Raw genomic sequence first — 7,724 nt, 5'->3', positions numbered from 1 at the left:
ACTGAGCAAGGAGTCCAATGTGGGACTTGATCCCAGGAACCTGGGATCGCAATCTGAGCTGAAGGCAAACGCTTAACCAACTGAGTCACCCAGGCGTTCCAAAACACAATAGATTTTTGTATATTGATTTTATATTCTGCAACTTTACTGAATTTGTTTATTAGTTTAACAGTTTTCTGGTGGTATCTTTAGGGTTTTCTCTATATAAAATCATGTCATTCTCAATAAATGACAGTTCTACTTCTTCCTTTCCATTTTGGATGCCTTTTATTACTTTTTTCTGCCTAATTGCTTTGGTTAAGACTTCCAATACTCTGTTGAATAAAAGTGGTGAGAGTGGGCATACTTGTCTTGTACCTGATTTTTTTTTTTTGAGAGAGAGAGTGGGGAGAGGGGAAAGGGAGAGAATCTCAAGCAGACTCCACACTGAGCACAGAGCCTATAGCAGGGCTCAATCCCATAACTCCAAGATCATGACTTAAGCCGAAACCAAGAGTCCAATGCTTAACCGACTGAGCCACCCATGCATCCTGGGTCTTGGACCTGATCTTAAGGAAAAAGCTTTCAGCTTTTCACCATTGAGTATGATATTTGTTGTGAACATGTCATAAATGGTCTTTATTATGTTGAGATATGTTCCATCTATAGCCACTTTGTTGAGAGTTTTTGTCATAAATGGATATTGAAAGATTTTTCTGCTTCTATTGAGATGATCAGATGATTTTTAGCTTTCATTTTGCTAAGGTGGTATATCATATTGTTTGATTTGTAGATGTTGAACCATTTTTGCATCCCTGGAATAAATTCTACTTGATCATGGTGTATGATCCTTTTAATGGATTGTTGAATCCATTAATATTTTGTTGAGGACTTTTGCATCTATGTTCATCAGGAATATTGGCTTATAATTTTCTTTTTTGTGGTGTCCTTTTTGGTTTTGGTGTCAGGGTAGTGCTGGTCTCATAAAATACGTTTTGAAGCAGGCTTTCCCCTTTAATTTTTTGGAATAATTTGAGAAGGATAGGTATTAAATCTTCTTTGAATGTTTGGTGGAATTCATTGGTGAAGCTGCTTGGTCCTGAACTTTGGTTTGTTGGGAGGTTTTTGATTACTGATTCAATCTCCTTACTAGTAATTGGTCTATAAATTTTTCTATTTTTTCATGAGTCAATCTTGGAGGATCATATATTTCTAGGAATTTATCCATTTCTTCTAGGTTGTCCAATTTGTTGGCAAATAATTGTTCATACTAGTCTCATAAGGTTTTGCATTTTTTTTCTGTTGTAATTTCTCTTTCTTGTCTGTTTTTTATATTTGAACACTCTCTTTTTTTCTTAGTAAGTCTAGCTAAAATTTGTCAATTTTGTTAATCTTTTCAAAGAACCAGCTGTTAGTTTCATTGATCTTTTCTACTTTTTGTTTCTATTTCAATTATTTCTGCTCTGATATTTATTATTCCCTCGATGATACTAATTTTGGGCTTTGTTTGTTCTTCCTTTTCTACTTTCTTTGGGTGTAAAGTTAGATTGTGATTTTTTTTTTTTTCTTGAGGGAGGCTGTATTGCTTTGTACTTGCCTCTTAGAACTGCTTTTGCTGCATCCCATACATTTTGATATATTTTATTTCCATTTTCATTTGTCTCAAAGTATTTTTTTATTTTTTTCTTTATTTCTTCATTAACCCAGTGACTGCTCAGTAGCATGTTGCTTAATCTCTACATAATTGTGACTTTTTCACTTTTCTTCTTATAACTGATTTCTAGTTTCATACCATTGTGGTTGGAAAAGATGTTTGATACGACTTTTTTTTTTAAAGATTTTATTCATTTATTCATGAGAGACAGAGAGAGAGGCAGAGGGGGAAGCAGGCTTCCTGTGGAGCAGGGAGCTTGATGCAGGACTCGATCCCAGGACCCTGGGATCATGACCTGAGTCCAAGGCAGACGCTTAACCGACTGAGCCACCCAGGTGTCCCAATATTTGATATGATTTCAATCTTCTTAAATTTATCAAGACTTGTTTTGTGGTCTAACATGTAATCTATCCTGAGAACGTTCCATGTGCACTTGGGGAGAATGTGTATCCTTCTGCTTTTGAATGGAATGCTCTGTATACATCTATTCAGTCCCTCTGCTCTAATGTGCTATTTAAGATCAAGGTTTCCTTATTAATTTCCTGTCTGGATGACCTATCTATTGATGTAACTGGGATATTAAAGTCCCATACTATTATTGTAATGCTGTCAACTTCTCCCTTTGGGTCTGTTAGTATTTGCTTTATGTATTTAGGTGCTTCTATTTTGGGTGCGTAAATATTTACAAATGTTCTATCTTCTTGCTGGATTGATCCCCTTATCATTATGTAATGCCAATCTTTATCTTTTACTAAAGTCTTTGTTTTAAAGTCTATTTTGTCTGATATCAGGGTAGCTACCCCAAGCTTTCTTTTGATTTCTATTTGTATGAGAAATCTTTTTCTATCCCTTCACTTTCAGTCTGTGTGCACCCTTACAGCTGAAATGAGTCTCTTGTAGGCAGCATATAAATGAGTCTTTTTTTTTTTAATCCATTCAGTCATTTTATGTCTTGATTAGAGAGCTTAGTCCACTTGCATTTAATTTTTTTTTACATTTAATTATTGATAGGTATGTACTTATCATTTTGTTAATTGTATTTTCTCTGTTTTGTAGTTCCTCTCTCTTCCTTTTTTCTTTTTTTTCTTCCTTTGTGGTTTGATGACTTTCTATAATGTTTTGCTTAAATTTCTTTCTCTTTATCTTTTGTGTACCTACTATGAGTTTTTGCTTTGTGGTTACCATGAGGCTCATATATAACAGTCTATTTTTAAAAAATATTTTATTTATTTATTTGTCTGAGAGAGAGAGAAGAGAGAGCACACAAGCAGGGAGAAGCAGCAGGCAGAGGGAGAAGCAGGCTCCCACTGAGCAAGACATCTGATTCGGGACTTGATCCCAGGACCCTGGGATCATGACCAGAGCTGAAGGCAGACACTTAACCGACTGAGCCACCCAGGTGTCCCTATAACATTCTATTTTAAATTGATAGCAAATTAAGTTTAAACACATTCTAAAATTCTACATTTTTATTTATCCCTTATATTTTATGTTTTTGATGCCATATTTTACATCTTTTTATTATGTGTATCTCTTTTTTTTTTGAGAGAGAGAGAGGGAGAGCTCGTGTGTTTGAGGGGAGCAAGGGGCAGAGGGAGAGAGAGAGAATCTTAAGCAGGCTCCATGTTCAGCATGGAGCCCAACATGGGTCTCAATCTCATGACCCTGAGATCATGACCTGAGCCAAAATCAAAAATCAGATGCTTAACTAACTGAGCCACCCAGGTGCCCCTATTTGGTGTATCTATTAATTAACTATTATAGTTATAGTTATTTTTACTACTTTTTTCTTTTAACCTTTATAAAGTGATTAATCTGTTTCTTTTACTATATATTTACCTCTACTAGTAAGATTTTTACTTTCATATTTTTTTCTGGTTACCAATCACTACCCTTTCTTTTCAGGTTGAAGAAGTCCCTTTAATATTTCTTGTAAGACTAGTTTAGTGTTGGGGAACTCCTTTATTTTTATTTTTTTAAAGGTTTAATTAATTTATTTATTTGTCAGAGAGAGAGAGACCGTGCACAAGTAGGGGGGAGCAGCAGGCAGAGGGAGAAGCAGGCTCCCTGTTGAGCAAGGAGCCTGATGTGGGACTCGATCCCAGGACCTTGGGATCATGACCTGAGCTGAAAGCAGACACTTAACTGACTGAGCCACCCAGGCATCCCTGGGGGAACTCTTTAGCTTTCATTTGTCTTGAAAGCTCTTTATCTCTCCTTCAATTCTGAACGATAACCTTGCTGGGTAGAATATTCTTGACTGGAAATTTTTCACTTCAGCACTTTGAATGTATCATCTATTTTCTTCTGGCCTGCAAAATTTCTGTTGAGAAATTTGCTGATAACATTATGGGGCCTCCCTTGTATGTAACAAGGTTTTTTTTTCCCCTTGCGGCTTTTAAAATTCTCTCTTTATCCTTAACTTTCAACATTTTAACTATAATGTGTCTTGGTGTGGGTCTCTTTGGGTTCACCTTGTTTGAATTTTGTGGGTTGCCTGGATCTGGATGTCTGTTTCCTTTCTTAGGCTGGGCAAGTTTTCAGCCATTATTTCTTCAAATACATTTCATGCCTCTTCTTTTCTCTCTTCTCCTTCTGAAACCTCTATAATGAAAATGTGATTCTGCTTGATGTTGTCCTATAGGTCCCTTAAACTATCTTCACTTTTAAAAATTCCTTGTTGTTGTTGTTGCTCTAATGGGTGAGTTCCATTACCCTGTCTTCTAGCTTACTGATTCTATCTTCTGCTTCATTTAGTCTGCTGTTGAACCTCCCCTGTACTGTATTTTTCAGTTTGGCTATGGTATTCTTCAGTTCTGTGACTTCTACTTGGTATTTTATTATATTTTCAATCTCTTTGTTCAAGTTCTTGCTGTGTTCATCCATTCTTCTCCTGTGTTTGGTGAGCTTGGTTATGACCATGACTTTGAATGCTTTATCAGGTAAATTACTTATTTCTCTTTCATTAAGTTTTTTTTCTGGGATTTTATTTTATTTGGAACATATTTCTCTGCTTCTTCATTTTGCTTGACTCTCATGTTACTTCTGTGTATTAGGCAAAAGAACTCTCTCTTCTAGTCTTGCAGGAGTGGCCTTATGTAGGAGATAAAGCAGTTTAACCTTGCCCTAGCTCTTTGATGTCTCTTAATCTTTTGTGATTGCCTAAGCAGTCTGATTTATTATTGGTAAATTCCAGTTGTTGAGAATGTGCTGAGACCTGTGAGTGTTTCAGAGGAAGGGATCTCAGTCAGCACCTAGTTTCAGGCTAGTTGGAAGCTAGACCCTTAAGGTTTGCAAATATACATAGCTGTGAGACTATAATTGTAGACCATGCTAGTCTCCAGTCCAAATGATCTAGAAGTGTCCCCTTAGTGACAACTGCAAAATTTGGGGCTCTAGACAAGTAAGCTCCTTTCTGGGAGAAGCTATAGTAAAGCCAAATGAGAGCTCAAAAATGGCATTCTCCCAGCCTGCATTCCCTGAGAGCACTTCTGTAGCCTCTCAACGTGTGGTAAACCTGAAGCCTGCCCCTCTGCCAAGGCTCCAGCTCAAGTAGATAGGCTTTTTTCATAGGAAGGCTAGGGGTGTAAATCAGTCTTATTGATTCTTCACAAATGTATTATTATTATTATTTTGTCTAAAAAGTATAAAGTCTGTCTGTTTTTGGTCACTTCTTTGAGTCTCACATTTTCAAGAACTCCTGTATATATAAAATTAAATTTGTTTTTCTTCTGTTAATCTATGTCAATTTAATTATTAGGCCAACCAAGAAGGGAAAACTCCCCTCCACCCCCAAACTAATTCGTTACTGTATAGTTTTCTTGATTGTGTCTCTCAGAGTTTTGACCTACGTACTCTTGAAGGCTAGAAGCATTTAAAGAATAGCTATCCTTTAACTGCTAGAAATTTGTATTTTTGCAGTCAGTGAAAATTGCAAATTTGTAGGGAGGATTCTTCTTTTGTTCTGGGAGAAACAATTTTGTTTTCAGTTTTAGAAAGAAAAGGTAGTTCCTTGATTTGAACTAATCATCAGGTGTTTCAAAAGCATATCTAACATGCAGGGCTAGAGTGCTCAGAAGCACCTGAGTTTTTTTTTTTTTAATTCAATTAGCCAAGGTATAGAAAATCATTAATTTTTGATATAATGTTCAATGATTCATTAGTTTAGTTTATCACCCAGTGCTCATCATATTATGTGCTCTCTTTAATGCTCACCATCCAGTTACCCCATCCCCCACCGACCTCCCTTTCCGCAACCCTCAGTTTGTTTCCTGGAGTCAAGATAATCAGAGAAACACAATTATCATAGGGTTTCAACCATATGTGGAATATAAGAAATAGTGCAGAGGGCAACAGGGGTAGGGGGGAAACTGAATGGGAGGAAATCAGAGAAGACAAACCATATGAAACTCTTGACTCTGGGAAACCAGTTTGGTTTTAAATGTAAATAATAGTCATATCTGAACCTGAACACACAAAACAGGAAGTATTTCCCTTCACCAGCCTTTCCTGGGTTGGTGTAGGCCACACTGAAGAGACTTGGTATGCACTGTGTCCTGAGAGTGGGACTGGGACAGTGCTGAGGTAGCGACTAAGGGAGCATCAGGGGACACTCATTTAGGGGAAATCACGCTGGCTTCTGTTCTCAAATTTAAAACTAGAGATTCATCAGCTTCAGGGACTCAGGTAAATAATCTTTATATTTTATTTTAATCAATAAAACAAAAAGTTGAACAACGAGGTGAACATTTTTGGGTATACTAATATAAGACCGGTCTTCCTGCCAGGGTCCCCCTTTGCTATCCACCCCCCGCCACCACTATCTTTGGGAACATCTGGACTTTGATGAAGTTGTCCAAAGGCAAATAGATCAGATTAGGACGTTAAATATACTGGTTAATAATCTAGAAGTTGGTTCCTTGTTGGTGGTTTGGGAGACATGGTGGGCAGGGGAAGGAGTACAGCGGGGAGGTATTTTTCATAAGATGGCATGAGGCAAAGGGAGAGAGAAAGCCATATTTTGGAGGTCTCTGAGTTGGAGGAGAAGAGCAGATGGGAAAAAAATCTCTGAGAGAGGGTAGGATTGCTGGGGGACTGCTTTTATTTTTCTCCATTAAACAGTTCTGTGTTGAGGTTATTTCTGAAGACAAGAGGTAGCATTGAATCAACTACTCTTAAGTGTCCTTGCTTATCCTTAAGCTTATACTCTGTGTTGTGTGGCTTTCAGAGCAGGTGCCCCACCACTTGCTGTTTCTGCTGAAATCACATGGTCACCCACCTGCCCATGTCCCCCACTCATGGGTGTGTGATTCTTCTGCCAGGCCCTCTCTAAGGATTGTGGCTTTGTGACAAAAGGAGAAGTCTGGATTCACCCCAGATGCAAATATTCAGCCCTCACTCTGAAATCTTGTGCAATTTAATTTTCATCTCTATCACCAGCCAAAAATTCTTGAAACCAACAAACAACCCAAGGGATTACTTTGCAGGCAAAGTCCACCATGCCACCAGGCTTCATTGCTCCTGAAGATATCCCTTGTTACTCATTTTTATTCCAGATAAACAGATCTCTGGCTACATACGTGGCTGTGTTATTATTGTCTTCTCTCCCCTCTTGGCAAATGATTAAGGCCAATGCTCAGTGGTGTTTTTGTGGTGTTGTGTTATAAGGACTGAATTAGGGACCATAGTACCTTTCCCTATTCACAGTGTTTGTGACTAAACTCAGGTGAGCCCTTGGAGCCCAGAGTAGGAAACACTGGAATCTGTCTTCCCACCCAGACAAAGATTACACTGGCAGAAAAAGGCAGCCTACAGAATAGGAGGACATATTTGCAAATCAGATCTGATAAGAGATTAATATCCAGAATATACAGAGAACAATTCAAACTCAACATTAAAAGAATAAACAACACGATTCAAAAATGGGCAAAGAACTTGAAGAATTTCTCCAAAGAAGATATATAAAAGGCCAATAAGCCCAGGAAAAGATGCTCAACATCACTGATCATTAGGGAAAGGCACATCAAAACTACAATGAGATAGTGCTTCACACTATGGAAACAATCTAAGAGTCCATCGAAGGATGAATGGG

The sequence above is a fragment of the Eumetopias jubatus genome, unplaced genomic scaffold, assembly GCF_037043125.1.
Source record: "Eumetopias jubatus isolate StellerSeaLion01/CBP00866 unplaced genomic scaffold, mEumJub1_p1.0 scaffold_2, whole genome shotgun sequence".
Classification (NCBI taxonomy): Eukaryota; Metazoa; Chordata; class Mammalia; order Carnivora; family Otariidae; genus Eumetopias; species Eumetopias jubatus.
Note: the sequence above shows the minus strand (reverse complement) of the source record.